This window comes from Hyperolius riggenbachi, chromosome 10 (genome assembly GCF_040937935.1).
Source record: "Hyperolius riggenbachi isolate aHypRig1 chromosome 10, aHypRig1.pri, whole genome shotgun sequence".
NCBI classification, from domain to species: Eukaryota; Metazoa; Chordata; class Amphibia; order Anura; family Hyperoliidae; genus Hyperolius; species Hyperolius riggenbachi.
Genome location: NC_090655.1, coordinates 279,530,281 through 279,550,555, shown reverse-complemented (window position 1 = coordinate 279,550,555; position 20,275 = coordinate 279,530,281). Strand labels below are relative to the sequence as shown.

At 46.3% G+C, this 20,275-nt stretch overlaps 1 pseudogene; it reads left to right on the top strand.

Annotated features, from left to right (window-relative positions):
* The window catches only part of LOC137537241 (zinc finger protein 208-like), a 98,849-nt pseudogene extending 78,995 nt beyond the window's left edge, over positions 1-19,854 (top strand).
* The last annotated feature ends 421 nt before the right edge of the window (positions 19,855-20,275 follow it).

Genomic DNA, 20,275 nt, shown 5'->3' with positions numbered 1-20,275 from the left:
GTTTTATTTCCTGAGCTTGACTCGGGGCTACCGCCAGGCAGGGGTGTTGCTAGCCCCAAAGATCAGTGTCCCGTATCTATTCTGGGGTGCCCCGGAAGTCCACCAGGCAGAGTCAGCTGTGGTGCCTCAATGGGGGCATGCTGGGAGCTTTGGGGCCTCAATCAGGGGTAGTATTCTGGGTGCTGTGATGCCTTTATGGGGGCAAGCAGGAAGCTGTGGTCCTTCTATGGGGCTTGCTGGGCGTTGTGGTGTCTCAATGGCAGGGCTGTGGAAGCATAGGAGTGGGTCCAATAGAAGGTCAGAGAATGCTATGGGGGAACTGCTAGAAAACCTGGCAGCAGGCCAGCCAGCACAGAAGCCAATCAACTGCTTAGTTATGTTTAAATGACAGTCTATTTATGTGCTATGCTGCATTTATATATTTATTTTTTGTATTAAAGGACACCCAAAGTGACTTGTGACACGATGAGATAGACGTGTATGTACCGTGCCTAGCACACATATAACTATGCTGTGTTCCTTTTTTCTTTCTCTGCCTGAAAGAGTTAAATATCAGGTATATAAGTGGCTGACTCACTCCTTACTCAGACAGGAAGTGACTACAGTGTGACCCTCACTGATAAGAAATTCCCCTTTTTATCTCTTTCTTGCTCTCAGAAGCCATTTTCTGCTAGGAAATTGTTTTATAATTGGAATTTCTTATCAGTGAGGGTCACACTGTAGTTATTTCCTGTCTGAGTCAGGACTGAGTCAGCCACTTACATACCTGATATTTAACTCTTTCAGGCAGAGAAAGGAAAAAAAGGAACACAACATAGTTATTTGTGTGCTAGGCACTGTACAAACACATATCGATCTCATCATGTCACATGTCACTTCTGGTATCCTTTAATAGAAAGGGGGCTTCATCCAACATTTTGCTAAACAGGCCTTTTTAGACCGCTGTTTGTGTAAATTTGGCTCCACCATGACCACACCTACATTTGGTGCATGGCCACACCCATTTCCCCCCTGAAGTGCCCAAGATCTCTTAGGATCCTAGCAACACCCCTGCCGCCAGGGAGGTTAATAAGGGCTGAGAATATAGACCAGAATTTCCTAACAATAGGACTAAACCAAAAGATATGAATGTTGAATAGTTCTGATTGGGCGGGGCAAATGGAGTGGAAAATTGCAGGTGTCCAGTGGGCTCTGTGTAGTATTCTCAGTTTAGTCTCTATATGGGAATAGTAACTACTCCCTTTTGCCGGGGTTAGGCAGGCCTTAGACCAGCAGCTTTCTGTCATGGAAAGTCCAAGGTCATCTTCCCAACGTAACGTGGGTCAATCTTGGCCATTTCAAGATTATTGTCTTTTGTAAATATGGTGTGCTGAGCTATGTATGTGCCAAACCTAATTCTGGGCACAACCAGTCATGTTTACAAAATAAATGATTCTGATTCTGAATAAATTGGCCCTAGAGTGCAGTCAACATAAGACTATACTAGGGATTAGTTAGTGACAAGACTATGTACTCTGTACAGCGCTGTGGAAGATGGCGCTATACAAAATAATAATACTAATCATATCACTGACCGTCATCAAAGGAGCTGGAGGTGAAAGCGTTTTACATAAATAAGTTTGGGGAAACGCCTCCAAAATCCTGGCCACGCCCAGATTATATTTCCCCGCCCTCATACCCTGCCACACCCCTCTATCTTCCGGATACTCCCTGGCTGCTCTCCCTTCCTGTGATTGATAAATGAGGCTGCAGTTAGCTGACTGACCACAAGATGGCGAGCACCTCTTCACCAGCTGGAACGCAGAAACCGGAAATACAGAACCACAGACAGGAGCACCATGCAACTTCCAGCCTCTCATCATTTCCTCTCTGTGGTTCTGTATATTGGCCTGCAGCCTCTTATAGCGCTACAATCGCCCAGAGGAGGTCACGTGGGGAATGACGTCACCGGGACCTCTGCTTCCTCGGCAGAAAGAGACCGGAAGTGGTGAGAGCAGAGCTCGTGCTGGCTGCAGAGGAGGGGAAAGGTTATTTTGTTTATATTTTATTTCCATTTTCCCGTTTATAATTAATAGTAACTAACATTTGTAAAGGGCTTTCCTCCTGTCACACCCAGTGCCTGAGAGCTGCAGCCACCAGGGGGGAGGAGCACAGAGTGGGGGAGGGGAGGACAGGTATTGGGGGAGGAGCACACAGTGGGGGAGGGGAGAACAAGTATTGGGGTGAGTGGAGGAGCACATAGTGGGGGAGGAGAACATAGGGAGACAGGTATTGTAGTGGGGGAGGAGAGGATAGGTATTGAGGTACAGCGGAGCACATAGTGGGTAGGGGAGGATGGGTATTGGGGTAGCACGTAGTTGGGGAGGGGAGGGTAGGTAATGTAGTGTGGAGGAACTATAGTGTAGTGGAGGATGAGGTAGTTCTGGAGATGGGAATATTACCAGGCTGTGTATTAGTATTTCAGTAAAATGTGCTGTTAGGAAGTGTATAGTGTAGAGGGCATTCTGTGCACTTCCTGTCTGTCACACCTAAGCGGATAGACACCCCCTGCTTTACTGACTGTGGGCAGCGCGGTGGCGTAGTGGTTAGCGCTCTTGCCTTGCAGCGCTGGGTCCCCGGTTCGAATATCAGCCAGGGTACTATCTGCAAGGAGTTTGTATGGTCTCCCCATGTCTGCGTGGGTTTTCTCCGGGCACTCCGGTTTCCTCCCACATCCTAAAAACATACAGATAAGTTAATTGGCTTCCCCCTAAATTGGCCTTAAACTACAATACATACGCTACATGATACATACATACACATATGACTATAGTAGGGATTAGATTGTGAGCTCCTTTGAGGGACAGTTAGTGACAAGACAATATACTCTGTACAGTGCTGCGTAAGATGTCGGCGCTATATAAATACTAAATAATAATAATAATTACTGATGGCAGACTGCATGACTGGAGAGGTGAGGAGCATTCTGGGAGTGTCACATGACTGGAGAGGTGAGGAGGGTTGTGGGAGTGTCACATGACTGGAGAGATGAGTTTTCTGGCAGTGTCACATGAATGGAGAGGTGAGGAGGATTCTGGGAGTGTCACATGACTGGAGAGATGAGATTTCTGGGAGTGTCACATGAATGGAGAGGTGAGGAGGATTCTGGAAGTGTCACATGACCTTACCTTCAGTCTCTCCATACAGAGTCTCCCTTCTGTGAAGTCTGGTAGCCATTGCGGTGCCCCCACCTCACCCCCTGATATCTGAGAGACACGAGAAGCCCACAACATCCTCACTGATCTGCTGTTGGGGTGAGTTGAGCATTAGCAGGAATTATGGGGCAGTATCCAGTGACAGCCAGTGATTTGTATGTTGGTGACTGTATCATTTTGTGTGTCAGGTTCCTATAAGGAGGCTCATTGTCTCATCTATTTCTCCATCATCTATAGGACACCAGGACCTCTACAAGGACCCCATGATGGAGAGTCAGCCGCCCCTCACATCACCGGGTAAGAGGAGACTTTCATTTCTTGTACAGGAGAGAGCAGTACTTGGGGTCCACCTAGCTCCAGTTTCCCCCCTCCCCATCATCTGATAAACACAGACAATAACTCACAACAAAGAGTACACCCTTAATAGAAGGATGTGAACATTCTGCCCAAAGTGTGAATATGTTGTGTTGCCACCATTATTCTCCAGCACTGCCTCTCTTGGGTATGGAGGTCACTAGAGCATCACAGGTCACCACTGGAATCCTCTTCCCCTCCTCCATGATGAAGCTGGTGGAAGTTAGAGACCTAGCGCTCCTCCCCCTTCCATATGAGGTTGCCCCGCAGGTGCACAGTGGGGTTTAGGTCTGGAGACACGCTTGGCAAGTCCAGCACTTTTACCCTCAGTTTAGCAAGGCAGTGGTCATCTAGGAGGTGTGTTTGGGATCATAATCATGGTGGAATACTGCCCTGCAGCCCATTGTCTGAAGCAAGGGGATCATGCCTTGCTTCAGTGTGTCATAGTACATGTTGGCATTCATGGTTCCCTCAATAACCTGCAGCTCCCCAGTGCCAGCAGTACTCATGCTGCCCCAAACCATGACTCTCCCACCACCATGCTTCACTGTAGGCAAGACTTATTGGGCTTGATTCACTAAAGCATGCTAACACTTAGCACAACAGTGATAAGCCGCTTTGCACGTGATATCAAGCGTGTACAGGTATGACTGTTTGCAAGCTCTCTTGTGCATCATCTCTGGAAGAGGCTTCCTTCTGGGGCAGCAGCCACACAGACTGATTTGATGGAATGGGCTGTGTATGAAGACCCCCCCCCCCCCCCACACACACACACACACACACACACACACACACACAGCATTTCAGCAATGTTGCCAGCACTCATATGTCTATTTACAAAAGTCAGGGTGCTGGCAATCTTCTTAATGCCTAGGCCATGTTTATATAGAGTAACAATTCTTCTATAAGATCCTCAGAGAGTTCTCTGCCATGAGGGGCCATGCTGAGCTTCCAGTGATCAGTATGAGAGAGTGTGAGAGCGCTAACACCAAATGTAACACACCTCCTGCTCCCCAGTCACACCTGAGGCCTTGTAACACTAACCAGTCACATGACCCCGGGGAGGGGAAATGTCCGAATGGTCAGAATTATGGCATTCTTCACTTAGGGGTGTACTTACTCCTGTTGCCAATAAAAATACAATAATATATTTACAAAAATGTGAGAGGTGTACCCACTTTTGTGAGACACTGTAGAGACAATGCATTCAGTCAGTTTGTGTGTTTCCTACAGATGTATCCAGTAACAGAAACTCACCAGAGAGATGTACAGGTCCTCTTTATTCCCGGGATTGTCCACCTAGATCCCCCCCATCATCTGATAAACACGTAGAGACAATGTATTCAGTCAGTGTATGTGTTTCCTACAGATGTATCCAGTAACAGAAACCCACCAGAGAGATGTACAGGTCCTCTTTATTCCCAGGATTGTCCACCTAGATCCCCCATCATCTGATAAACATATAGAGACAATGTATTCAGTCAGTGTGTGTGTTTCCTACAGATGTGTCCAGTAACAGAAACCCACCACAGAGATGTACAGGTCCTCTTTATTCCCAGGATTGTCCACAGGAAGATCACACCATCCCCCACTATTATCAGGTAGGTGGGACTCAGGGTCCCCAGAGACTCTAAACTGTATTACATTTTCTCTCTGCATATACTGTTATCTGTGTTAAATTCATATTCGGTTTCATTTTGTGAACTTAGAATGGAGAACTGATACATGTAAGCGCTGTGGTTAAAAAGGAAGAAGAAGAGACGTATGTGAGGAGTGATCAGCAGTCTAGGGAGGAGGGTGACATGATGAGGACAATTAAACAGGAAGAAGAAGAGACCTATGTGAGGAGTGATCAGCAGTCTATTGAGGAGGGTGACATGATGGTGACAATTAAAGAGGAAGAAGAAGAGACATATGTGAGGAGTGATCAGCAGTCTATGGAGGAGGGTGACATGATGAGGACAATTAAGCAGGAAGAAGAAGAGACATATGTGAGGAGTGATCAGCAGTCTATTGAGGAGGGTGACATGATGGTGACAATTAAAGAGGAAGAAGAAGAGACGTATGTGAGGAGTGATCAGCAGTGTATGGAGAAGGGTGACATGATGAGGACAAGTAAAGAGGAAGAAGAAGAGGCGTATGTGAGGAGTGATCAGCAGTCTATGGAGAAGGGTGACATGATGAGGACAAGTAAAGAGGAAGAAGAAGAGGCGTATGTGAGGAGTGATCAGCAGTCTATGGAGGAGCGAGGCATGATGAGGACAAGTAAAGAGGAGGCCAATGTTACAGAGGGCAGAACAGGTGAGTAATCAGCAGTGTATATAGAATAAATGTGTATGTATATTGCTGGTGTGATTGTGTCACTGCTAACAGACTGGCCTGTTTTGGGGTTACGTGATGTACTTGTTAGATTTTTGTCAATCACAACTGCTTCCAGGCCAGCAGTCTCTGGTCCCTTAAGAGCCAGTGACTTTTTTTGGTATAAAAATGGGGCTTATTGATGACCCGCTACTACAGCAGTCCAGAAGAGGTTAGACTATCATTCTTGATTGTGTTTGGTGACAGGTTACTAATAATGACAAGACAAGACACAGAACATTTATATCACGCTTTTCTCCTGGCGGACTCAAAGCACCAGAGCTTCAGCCACTAGGACACACATTGCAGTAGCAGTCTTGCCCAAGGTCACCTGCTGAATAGTTGCTGGCCTACTGAATAGAAAGAGCCAAGATTTGAACCCTTCTTGCCACCTTTGTCAGAGGCAGAGCCCTTACCCAGCACACTATCCAGCCACTAATAACCGTGCAGACACCCTGATGTCTTTAGCTATGTTCTGTTTTGTGGATAGGGGAGGGGGTGATGGAGGGAGGAGCATCCGGCTACATCTCACAGGAGCAATACAATGCTGATCAGGGGAGGACTTTACAACTCTGACAGCCACTAAATTGTCACATGACCGACCATTCATTTCAAGTGATAAAAATCTATTGTGGGAGTGTGGTTTAACCACTTACGGATGACACCAATTGAAATCTACGCCCTGTTTTGATGCTGAACTTGCTGGCAGGGCATAGATTTCAATTCACCGCCGCCGCAGGTTGTGGCCGCTTTTGTCGCTCTTGACAATTTCGCCACAGCTCACTCGCTCTGCCGTCTCTATAATGGCAGAGTCCTGTGAGCCAGTGAGGAGGTTCCTGACCTGTCTATCAACAACTCCCATTGGCTTACACTGAAAGACAGTTAGGAGCCAATGGAAGAGGCTCCTGACCGGCTCACAGGAACTCTGCCGTCATAGAAACGGGCGAGTGGGTGGCTGAGGTTGATGGCGGTTGCGGCGGATATGTGAAGCGATTTGTTGATGTTCCGTCGTTTCTGGTCCTTAAGGGGGCAGAGACTGCTGGTATTTAAAGAGACTCTGAAGCGAGAATAATTCTCGCTTCAGAGCTCATAATTAGCAGGGGCATGTGTGCCCCTGCTAAACCGCCGCTATGCCGCGGCTAAACGGGGGTCCCTTCACCCCCAAACCCACCCCCGCAAGCATTGGTCGCAGAGTTGGTCGTATATTTTCTCTTCCTAGAGGCAGGGCTAACGGCTGCAGCCCTGCCTCTAGTCGCGTCTATCAGACGCGCATCGCCGCCTCTCAGTGAAGGAAGACTGAGAGGGGCGGGGGAGAGGCGGAGATACGAGTTGACAGACACGCGGGGGAGGGCTGCGGCGGTTAGCCCTGCCCCAACCAGGAAGAGATCCCCGGCTTCTCGGAGGGGATTTGTGAGGTGAGGGACCCCCGTTTAGCGGCGCGATTGCGGCGGTTTAGCAGGGGCACACATGCCCCTGCTATCTATGAGGTCTGAAGCGAGATTTATTCTCGCTTCAGACTCTCTTTAAAGAGGAACTGTTGCGAAAATCTTAAAATTTAAAACGCATACAAAAGTACATTTCTTCCAGAGTAAAATGAGCCATACATTACTTTTCTCCTATGTTGCTGTCACTTACAGTAGGCAGTAGAAATCTGACATTATCGATAGGTTTTGGGTCAGTCTATCTCTTCATGGGGGATTCTCAGCATGGCCTTTGATCTTTATAAAGACATTCCCTGAAAAAGATTTATACAAATATGCTGACCAGCCTCCCTGCTCATCGTACACTTCTTTGGCAGTTGGACGGAGCAACTGCCATTCACTAAGTGCTTTTAAAAATAAAGAAAACCCTGGGAACCCCCCTAAGAGAAGATGGGTTAGTCCAAAATCTGTCGGTAATGTCAGATTTCTACTACTTACTGTAAGTGACAGCGACATAGGAGAAAAGTAATTTATGGCTCATTTTACTCCGGAAGAAACATACTCCTTATTTGTGTATGTTTACGTGTATTTTTAATTTTAAGATTTTCATGACAGAGGTCCTTTAAAGGTGCATTATGGTGAAAGATTGTAAATTTTAAAATATGTGCAAACATATACAGATAAGTACATTTTTTTTTTCCAAAGTAAAATGAGCTATAAATTACTTTTCTCCTTTGTTGCTGTCACTTACAGTAGGTAGTAGACATCTGACAGAAGTGACAGGTTTTGGACTAGTCCATCTCTTCATATGGGATTCTCAGGGATTTATTTATTTTCAAAAGCACTTAGTGAATGGCAGTTGCTCTGTCCATCTGCCAAAAAACTGTGTAGCGAGCAGGGAAGCTGGCCAGCATCACTGTTTAAATTATTTTTAGAAAATATCTTTATAAAGAATAAAAGCCTTGCTGAGACTCCCCTATGAAGAGATGGACTAGTCCAAAACCTGTCGCTTCTGTCAAATTTCTACTACCTAATGTAAATGACAGCAACATAGGAGAAAAGTAATTTATGGCTTATTTTACTCTGGAAAAAAACATGCTTCTTATTTGTCTGTTTGCACATATTTTAAATTTAAAAATGTTTCGCCATAGTGCCCTTTTAAGTGGTTAAATTATTTCTACCAGCCTGTAATAAGCTGATAATGGTCACTGAACATTACTGTACACAGATTGGTCACAGTAGGGGTGACTTTGTGGTACGACTTAGTGGTACTGGCCTGTAATAAGATAACGGTCACTGTACATTACTATACACAGATTGGTCACAGTAGGGGTGAGTTAGTGTTACCGGCCTGTGATAAGCTGATAATGGTCACTGTACATTACTGTACACAGATTGGTCACAGTAGGGGTGACTTAGTGTTACCGGCCTGTAATAAGCTGATAATGGTCACTGTACATTACTGTACACAGATTGGTCACAGTAGGGGTGACTTAGTGTTACCGGCCTGTAATAAGCTGATAATGGTCACTGTACATTACTGTACACAGATTGGTAACAGTAGGGGTGACTTAGTGTTACTGGCCTGTAATAAGCTGATAATGGTCACTGTACATTACTGTACACAGATTGGTCACAGTAGGGGTGACTTAGTGTTACTGGCCTGTAATAAGCTGATAATGGTCACTGTACATTACTGTACACAGATTGGTCACAGTAGGGGGGACTTAGTGTTACTGGCCTATAATAAGCTGATAATGGTCACTGTACATTACTGTACACAGATTGGTCACAGTAGGGGGAGACTTATGTATATGAGTATATATGTATGTATATCCAGCTACAGAAGTATTAGTGGTTTGGGATCTCCATGACATAAATGGATAATTCCTCCACCTCGCAGCTCCTATAATTTAGTGTTGTGTAATTTCACAATATTTTTATTCTCACAATTGGAGACAAGAGAAAAAGGTACATTGAAAATTCAGGAAATAAAATCCATTTAGGATACATTGTAAAATGATTAGAGAGAACTTTTTTTTTCTTTTTTAAAGACCTATTCTTTTTTTTTTTTTTTGTTGAGAAAATCAAGTTTAAAAAAACTCAGCTGTGCTATATAAGGCGTTCCGAGATCTGCAGACGCATCCTATACATTGTAATGCAAACCTGTGGTCAGCGCCGGGTGCCTATGGAAGTTTGCATTGATTACAGGAAATCAACTCAATTTCATAATCATAATTATTTATAGTGATACTTGCCAAATGCTAGTAAGCATTTTTTATTTTTGCGTAAGCTTAGTTAGCTGCTACGATCAAGGTAGACACTATTGACCTTGCCACTGAGGTGAGTACTTCCCAAAGCACAGACTCTAAGTGTCTTCACCAAACAGCCCACGGGGGCCGAAGGACTTTGCTGCCTAGTGCCCACCAGGTTGCGCTTCAGGTTGTCCTAACAGCGGCTTCGAAAACAGGTGATCCTGCGCTGTGGAGGAGTACTTGGTAGATGCAAGGTACAGAATCAGTAAGCAGAGGCATAAGTGAGACAGTCCAGGATCAGGACAGGCAGAGTTCAGTCACAAACGGGAAACGAGCAGAGAGTCGAGGCAGGCGGATAGCAAGCGTAGTCAGGGTGTAGCCAAGGTCAATCAGAGGAAGTCGATCAGGATACAGGCGAGCAGAGTAACAGGTACCACTACTGGCAAGCTGCACAAACAGACAGCACTAACATGCAGGGCAGGCAGGTTTAAATAGAGCCCTTGGCGCTAATTGGAAATGCTGTGCATGAGTACAAAGGTACGCCTTACAACGCGCATGCACACAACCATTTGCCTTAAACCGCGCATGTGTACAATTGTCTGCAATAGATTGAGCATGAGCACAGGCATCACATGCATGCATGCGGATGGCGTGACGCCATGGAATAACCCATTTAAGTAACCACCTTTCCTATGCGTGCGTGAACAGGACCCCAAACTGGATAAGCTCTACGAGAAGACTGGTGAGTATAACATTAGCACACTGTGATCATCACTGGGACGGAAGCGGGCAGAGGTAACAAAGAGGGGGACACTGATGGGACATAAGTGACATAGTGGGGGGCAGAGGGGACACTGAGGGATGGGGGGAAAGGTGACATGATCTGAGGCAGAGGTGACAGTGGGGAACATAGATGACACCGAGGGAACAGGGGGAGATGGTGGGGGCAGAGGTGGCTCAGAGGGGGGCACTGAGGGAAATGGGGGGGGGGGGGGCAGAGGTGAAATGATGGGGAGCAGAGGTGGCACAGGGGAGGACACTGGAAGCACAAGAGAGCAGAGGAGGCACAGAGGATGACACTGGAGGCACAGGAGAGCAGAGGTGGCACAGAGGAGGACACTGGAAGCACAGGGGAGCAGAGGAGGTACAGAGGATGACACTGGAGGCACAGGAGAGCAGAGGTGGCACAGAGGGGGACACTGGAAGCACAGGGGAGTAGAGGTGGCACAGAGGGGGACACTAGAAGCACAGGAGAGCAGAGGTGGCATAGAGGGGGACACTTGGAGCAGAGGTGGCACGGAGGGGGACACTGGAAGCACAGGGGAGCAGAGGTGGCACGGAGGGGGATACTGGAAGCACAGGGGAGCAGAGGAGGCACAGAGGATGACACTGGAGGCACAGGAGAGCAGAGGTGGCACAAAGGGGGACACTGGAAGCACAGGGGAGTAGATGTGGCACAGAGGGGGACACTGGAAGCACAGAGGATGACACTGGAGGCACAGGAGAGCAGAGGTGGCACAGAGGAGAACACTGGAAGCACAGTGGAGCAGAGGTGGCACAGAGGGGGACACTGGATGCACAGGGGGGCAGAGGTGGCACGGGGGGGGGGGTCACTGGAAGCACAGGGGAGCAGAGGAGGCACAGAGGGGGACACTGGAAGCACAGGGGGCAGAGGTGGCACAGAAGGGAACACTGGAAGCGCAGAGGAGGCACAGGAGAGCAGAGGAGGACACTGGAAGCACAGGGGAGCAGAGGAGGCACAGAGGGGGACACTGGAAGCACAGGGGAGCAGAGGAGGACACTGGAAGCACAGGGGAGCAGAGGAGGCACAGAGGGGGACACTGGAAGCTCAGGGGGGCAGAGGTGGCACAGACGGGGACACTGGAAGCACAGGGGAGCAGAGGTGACACAGAGGGGGGACATTGGAAGCACAGGAGAGCAGAGGTGGCACAGAGGGGGACACTGGAAGCACAGGGGGGCAGAGGTGGCACAGAGGGGAACACTGGAAACACAGGGGAGCAGAGGTGACACTGAGGAGGACACTGGAACCACAGGGGAGCAGAGGTGGAACAGAGGGGGACACTGGAAGCACAGGGGAGCAGAGGTGGCACAGAGGGGGACACTGGAAGCACAGGGGAGCAGAGAGGGACACTGGAAGCACAGGGGAGCAGAGGGGGAAACAGGGGAGCAGAGGTGGCGCAGAGGGGGACACTGGAGGCACAGGGGAGCAGAGGTGGCGCAGAGGGGGCACTGGAAGCATGGGGGGGGGGCGCAGAGGTGGCACAGAGGATGCACACAACGCTTGCTTTGATGATTTCAAGAAGGCATTTGACTCGGTGTGGCACCCAGGCCTTTTCCTAAAACTAGATAGTGGAATAGGAGGAAAAACCTATGATGTCATCAAGAGTTCATATACTGGGAACCAATGCAGTGTGAAAGTAGATGGGAAGAGAAGTGCGTTCTTCAAGCAGGGTCGAGGAGTCAGGCAGGGCTGCAGTCTGAGCCCAACGCTCTTTAATATATACATTATCCAACTGGCTGTAGCCCTGGAATCCTCCTCAGCACCAGGCCTCCTCTTGCATGACCACGAGGTGAAGTTCCTGCTGTATGCAGATGATCTCCTGCTGCTCTCCCCAACAGAAAGGGGCCTACAGGACAGCCTGGCAGTACTGGAGAGTTTCTGCACCACATGGGCACTGCCCATCAACCCAAACAAGACAAAAGTGATGGTGTTCCAGAGCAAGAATGGAAATAAACCCCCCACCTCCTCATTTATATTAAATGGCTGCCCACTGGTGACCACCAACAGTTACACCTACCTGGGGCTGGAGATCAACCAATCAGGAAGCTTTAAACCAGCAGTACAGGCCCTGAAGGAAAAATCCTGCAGAACATTTTATGCCATCAGAAGACAGCTTTACCACCTAAAACCACCAGTGAGAGTGTGGGCAAAGATATTCGACAGCATCATCACCCCAATCCTGCTCTATAGCAGTGAGGTATGGGGCCATTGAAGCACTTCAAACTCAGCCTGCCGGGCAGAGCTAGGCAGGTTCCCACTATGGCTGACTATCCAGCAGAGGGCACTCTTATACTGGGCGCATATACTGAGCAGCAACCCCAGCACTTACCACCATAAAGCCTCACTGAGCCAGGGGGGCGAGGCCATACCACGCGCTCTCAAGCAAAGCATCAGCAGCCAGCCCAGCCAAGGCCACCAACACAGGCTGACAAAAGCCCAAATAAAACGGACTATAGAAAGCTGCAAGGAACGATACATAGAGGAATGGAGAAGTGACATAAAGAATTCCAAGAAACTCGCTGTCTATCAATCACTACAGAGGGAGTACACAATGGCTCCATATCTGGGGAGGCTACATCACCACAAAGACAGACAGGTCTTGAGTTTGTACCGTCTGAGTGCCCACAGCCTGGAGGTAGAGACAGGACGACACAGACAGACATGGAAGCCCCGAGAGCAGAGACTGTGCAGACAATGCGACCAGGAGGTCTTGGAGGATGAGGCCCACTTCCTGCTACACTGCAGCAAATACGCACCTGTGAGGACCGCCCACTTCCAGAGACTCTCCGCCCACATCCAGGATTTTACCTCCACAGATGAGGAGAGGAAACTCTCCATCCTACTGGGGGAGGAGGAAACAGCCGTGCAAATAGCTGCCCGGTATGTCACAGCCTGCCACCAACTTAGAGGAACATGATACCACATGGACTGTATTCCCCCAATACCCCCCTATGGACTGTATATCCCTGTCCCCATGCTGTCCCTTACATCCTCCACACACCTATGGACTATATACCCCAACCTCCTTTATCCTTCCCTTATTCCCACAATCCCCCCTCCCCATGTTAATGTTTTGTTTTGCTTTGGAAATGCTAAATGTATTTGGTCCTGCCAATAAAGCTTTTTTGGATTGGATTGGATTGGATGACACTGGAAGCACAGGCGGGCATTGAGAAGGTACAGGGAACAGAGATGGCAGATGTTACAGTCCCTATCTCGTTTGTTAGCCGTGGACTACCTGTATATTCCAAGTAGAGTAATAGCACTTCCACACTTAGATATAGATCCATCCATACAGAGGGTTAGGCAGCTAAATATCCCTACCCACCATGTAACTAGGCAGCCAATAGGCCACTGAGACCACACAGGTCATACACTCTGTTCTGGCCTCCTGTTACACAGAACAGCAACAATCAAGCCTTGCCAGGATTCGCTGTGCATTCGGCTCTTAACCCCTCCCCCATCAAATTGCAAATTGTCGGCTAGTTGAAGGGGCGGGATCACTCTATCTCTGAGTTGGTTGCAGGCATCTAGATGCATACAGTGAGGAGGCGGCGCCTGTGCACTGGCCATTCCCACCATTGTGTTCTGGCCACTTCCGGACCTTTATAAGGGTGTGGGCGGATATTCTACAAGTACCAGGCCTAATTCCCATCATGTAACCACATATCACATTCTTAAAGAGCTGAGAGCCGATCACTGAGTCATTATTATGCTGATCACATGTCTGACATCTTTACAAGGACACGTTTAGTGTCAGCTCACCATGTGTGGCCAGCAGATAAGTCACACCTGCCTCTTGTGATACACAATCCTGTCGGATTCCCCAATTATCAGAGAACATTTTAATCTCTATATTCCAGCGAACTTCAAACCAGCCAAAGAACCACCATGGATGGAGATATAGACAGGTACAGATCTCCTTCGGTACAGGAATCTCTGTGTGTATGGTGTCTAGCAGTATTGTTACAGACGACTGCTAGTGGTGGCTGAATCTTGCAAAGTGTGGTTGAGGGCAAAAGTCTTGTTTTAGCTTAACCACTTCTGGACGAGAGCAACTTTTACATATCAGCGCTGCTCCCATTCATTCACCAATAACTTTATTACTACTTATCACACCTAAATGATCTATATATTGTTTTTTTTTCAGGACAAATTTGGCTTTTAGCATGTGATAATTTTGTTTAGTAATTACTTTATTTAAGGGAAAATAAAGGGAAAAATAGAAAAAAAAAAACCACTTTCTTCATTTACATTCATGCTAACTATAAGTTAAACCTACAAATTGTATTTGCTTAGTCATCCTGGTTATTAAAACATTTAGATTTTGTTCCTAGCACAATGTATGGTGACATTATTGTATTTGGAAAGAAAGGTGTCTTTTTCTGTTCTTTTATTTTTTCTTTCTCATTATACACTATCAATGATTACAAGACCTTATTTTCAAAAATAATAGTAATATACACTCATGGCATACATATTTAAAAAGCCATGTTCCTAAGGTAGCAATATATTTTTTTTCTATTATATTCTTTAACTTTATCATTTTACAATCTTTTATTTTGGTACAGAATATGCGAAAATTTAATTGCTTTTGATTGTTTGTGACTAAAAAGAATACACAAGACATGGGCCTCAACCCTAAAACTGTCTAAACCGTATTCTACTACTTATCACGGTTAAAATGCTACCACGTATGCCTCTTGTAGTTTTCTTACAACTTTCCCAAGTTTGATCATAATTTAGAAAATGAATTTTTATATTTTGATTGAGTTTGTCCCTACCTATTCTTTATGTGACGGGGGTCCAAGCTATAAGACACACCAAAATATATTCTACAACTCGTCATGGTTAAAACGATACCACATGTGCCACATTTAGTAACAAACTGGTGGTGCATTGGCCACAAATACAATGGACGTATATATTCGTCCTTTGTCATGAAGTGGTTAAATAAGGTGGCTCCTCCTCTCGATTTTGATTGAAACCCCTCAGGATCTGTTTCTGCAGTCATGGTAGATCCGGTACTGGAGACAGCGAGTGTCTTCTGTCTTTGCCGATGAGACAGAGGGTGTCTTCTGCCTTTGCCGATGAGACAGAGAGTGTCTTCTGCCTTTGCCGATGAGACAGAGAGTGTCTTCTGCCTTTGCCGATGAGACAGAGAGTGTCTTCTGCCTTTACCGATGAGACAGAGAGTGTCTTCTGCCTTTACCGATGAGACAGAGAGTGTCTTCTGCCTTTGCCGATGAGACAGAGAGTGTCTTCTGCCTTTGCCGATGAGACAGAGAGTGTCTTCTGCCTTTACCGATGAGACAGAGAGTGTCTTCTGCCTTTGCCGATGAGACAGAGAGTGTCTTCTGCCTTTGCCGATGAGACAGAGAGTGTCTTCTGCCTTTGCCGATGAGACAGAGAGTGTCTTCTGCCTTTGCCGATGAGACAGAGAGTGTCTTCTGCCTTTGCCGATGAGACAGAGAGTGTCTTCTGCCTTTGCCGATGAGACAGAGAGTGTCTTCTGCCTTTGCCGATGAGACAGAGAGTGTCTTCTGCCTTTGCCGATGAGACAGAGAGTGTCTTCTGCCTTTACCGATGAGACAGAGAGTGTCTTCTGCCTTTGCCGATGAGACAGAGAGTGTCTTCTGCCTTTGCCGATGAGACAGAGAGTGTCTTCTGCCTTTGCCGATGAGACAGAGAGTGTCTTCTGCCTTTGCCGATGAGACAGAGGGTGTCTTCTGCCTTTGCCGATGAGACAGAGAGTGTCTTCTGCCTTTGCCGATGAGACAGAGAGTGTCTTCTGCCTTTGCCGATGAGACAGAGAGTGTCTTCTGCCTTTGCCGATGAGACAGAGGGTGTCTTCTGCCTTTGCGGATGAGACAGAGATAAGCTATCTTGAGCTGCTCTCTGCAGTGAAAGTATTTGTTTATTCTATTACATGCTACATTTTCTATAAACATAAAGGCACTTTTCCATTTTTATTAATTATTTTTCAATAAACAAGAGATAGAAGCAAGCTTTGGTTGAAGGAGCCGTTGTTTGGGCATATTACAAATGTTAGGAGGATTATATTATGAGTTAGTAAGTTATTTTCAGACCATAAGATGCACCTAGGTTTAGAGGGAAAGAAACGGACAAAAATATATATATACTAAACCGGGTGCATCCATGGTGCCCGGGGCATCTTGTGGATCTTCTCCCCTCAATTCCTACAATCATTATGTCCCCCTTTTATCCACCTTTTGCCTTCTTTGCTCCTCCTGTGTTCTCCTTTGCCCCCCATATTGACCTCCTCTATTCCTCTGTGGCCTCCTTTGCCTCCCCCTATATGTATGACCTCCTCTGTCCCCCTCTGTCTTCCTATGTCCCCCTGTGTCCTCTCTTTCCTGCTTTTCCTCCCTGTCTCTGTCCAAGCCATTTCTGATGACTATTATCTGAGAAATCAAACATTTTATTATATTTTTTTCTTTTAATTACAGTTTAAATTTGTTAGGAGTCGGTGCATTTCTGTACGACTCCAGGTACCCCAAAGTTGCTCCTCCACTCCGACTCTATTGCTAATTATATAAAAGTTATGCAGCTGCTGTATGTGGTCTCATCTGCATAAACTTTGCATCAACTTGGAATTATAAGCAGCTCACTGACCCTCCCTAATGATAATTGTCCCTCCCCTCAGAATTCTCTAACAGAAAGTGATGATTTTTCTCTATTTGCAGTGCGGAGTCCCGGCATCAGGAACCTCACAGAGACTCAACTCTCTGTATCCACAGACTGTACAACGGATGATGATGTCACTGGACAAGATTCTCCTGCAGATATCCTGGTGACCCCAAATATTCCCCTAGGCTCCTTCCCTCACCTGTCTAACTCTGAGCGACCTCATACCCAGCACAGCTCTCCCCCTACTAGAGGGTCTTATTCTTGTTCCATGTGTGGGAAATATTTTGTGCGGAAATCAAAGCTTTTTATACATGAGAGATGTCACACTGGTGAGAATGCCTACTCATGTACTGAGTGTGGGAAATGTTTTGTACATAAATCAAAGCTTATCAGACATGAGAGATCTCACACTGGTGAGAAGCCATATTCATGTGCTGAGTGTGGGAAATGTTTTGTGCAGAAATCACATCTTGTCAGTCATGAAAGATCTCACACTGGTGAGAAGCCATTTTCATGTTCTGTGTGTGGGAAATGTTTTGTACAGAAATCACACCTTGTCAGTCATGAGAAATCTCACACTGGAGAGAAGCCCTATTCATGTGCCGAGTGTGGGAAGGGTTTTGTGTGGAAATCACACCTTGTCCAACATGAGAGATCACACACTGGCGAGAAGCCCTATTCATGTGCTGAGTGTGGGAAATGTTTTGTGAGTAAATCACATCTTGCCCAACATGAGAAAATCCACATTGGTGAGAAACCCTATTCATGTGCTGAGTGTGGGAAATGTTTTGGCCATAAATCACTGCTTCTCAGTCATGAGAGATCTCACACTGTTGAGAAGCCCTATTCATGCACTGAGTGTGGGAAATGTTTTGTGTGGAAATCACACCTTGCCCAACATGAGCGATCACACACTGGTGAGAAGCCCTATTCATGTGCTAAGTGTGGGAAATGCTTTGGGCATAAATCAATGCTTGTCAGCCATGAGAGATTTCACACTGGTGAGAAGCTCTATTCATGTGCTGAGTGTGGCAAATGTTTTGTTAGTATATCACACCTTGTTCAGCATGAGAGAATTCACACTGGTGAGAAGCCCTATACGTGTGCTGAGTGTGGGAAATGTTTTGGGCGTAAATCACTGCTTGTCATTCACAAGAGATCTCACACTGGTGAGAAACCCTATTCATGTGCTGAGTGTGGGAAAAGTTTTGTACAGAAATCATGTCTTGTTAAACATAAGAGATTACATACTGGTGAGAGGCCATACTCATGTGCTGAGTGTGGGAAATGTTTTGTGCTGAAATCACACCTTATCCAACATGAGAAATCTCATACTGGTGAAAAGCCCTACTCATGCATAGAGTGTGGGAAATGTTTTGTTCTGAAATCACATCTAGTGAGACATGAGAGATCTCACACTGGTGAGAAGCCGTATTCATGTGCTGAGTGTGGGAAAAGTTTTGTACATAAATCACAGCTTATTAGACACGAGAGATCTCACACTGGGGAGAAGCCCTATCCATGCGCTGAGTGTGGTAAATGTTTTGTACAGAAATCACATCTTATCAGACATGAGCAATCTCACACTGGGGAGAAGCCCTATTCATGTGCTGAGTGTGGGAAATGTTTTGTAGAGAAATTGCATAAGAGATCACACACTGGTGAGAGGTCCAATTCATGTGCTGAGTGTGGGAAATTTTTGGGATATAACTCAAACCTTGTCACAAAGAGGTTTCACACTGGTGAGAAGCCCTAAATTGCTGCTTTGTGTAGAGTGTGGGAAATGTCTTGAACATAAGTGTCCATTTACAATGTTTCCTTTATTTATTGCAAAGAGCATATGGCTGCATTTTTACTCAGAATCCTGAGGACGTTTTCATTTCCATAAAGTGGACCAGAGCTCTTGCAAAGAACAGACTGAAAAGTGTTCATTCCTCATAGAAATGCTGTAGAAATCATCTGCACTGAAATGTGTTTGTTTAATTTGCAGGGCTGTGGAGTCGGTACAAAAATCTTCCGACTCCGACTCCTCAGTTTCTGAAACCACGACTCCGACTCCGGGTACCCAAAATTGCTCCGACTCCTCAACTCTGACTCCACAGCCCTGTTAATTTGCCCCCTGAAAGTTCATTCAGTAAATTTTCAGGGCTTTTGTCGGGATCTCTGTGCATTGTAGCAAAGATTTCCCCTGATTGTTTTCATAGTGTGCCTAATCTTTTAGAGCAGAGAAGACGTTCTGGGCTCAGATCCACTAAGAACCAGTGACTGCTGGTACAAAAACCGGGCCTACCAACATAATGCCGCACTCTCCCGCCACTGCAGCACACTCGCCCTGCTATCGGTATGACAGCAGAGCTGTGTGAGCCGGTCAGGAGACGATTTCATTGGCTGCTGACTCTGTGATCACTGTGAGCCAACACCACAAGAGGAGCTTAATAAGAACCCCCAATGGCCTCAATTCTGGGAGGGTTTTCTAACAAATGACCTCATGTACGGTAATTTACCTCATGAGGTAATGACATTTAGCAATTCTGGTAGGTTTTAGTCATGTTTTACCTCATGCTGTAAATTATGAGGTAATTTTACTGAAATTAGCCATTCTCATGGAAATTAGGAAGCATGCTAGCACATCATTTACTGATCAGTGTAAGACCTGGAGGTAAAGTCAATTTGTGTACATTTAGCAGTTATTAGTTCCTATTGCTGTTTTAGTGGAGTTCCTATTCAGGCTGTGTAATAGAAAAGAATAGTTCAAATAAAACTTCAAATATTTACTGGATTTTTTTTTTTAATAGGGAATGCCTATAAGTATTATTTTCGTAGGTTGCTGCATAATCAAATACATCTCCCCCCCCCCCCCCCCCCAAAAAAAAAAAAAAAAAAAATTCCTAAGACTATCCTAACTTATGGAAGACAAATAAGACTACTTTACTACATACTAACCGCTGAAATACCGCACATTTTACTGAACATTTTACTGCATCTTCAGAAAAGCAGAAAAATCTTTCGGAATTGCTACAAAAATCATGAGGTATTTTACCTACAAAAATATATTTAACTCACATAGCTACCAGAATTGAGGGCAATGAGTGTTGTACTGTGTCACAGTGCGGGTAAAACCCCTTGCTTGTTGGTCTGTCGCAGTTTGACCTCACTGGCTCCTAGCATCCTGCATCTCTGACACTCCTCACTCATCCAAGTCCAGGCCATGACTCCAGATCCAGACACCACAGTGTTCCT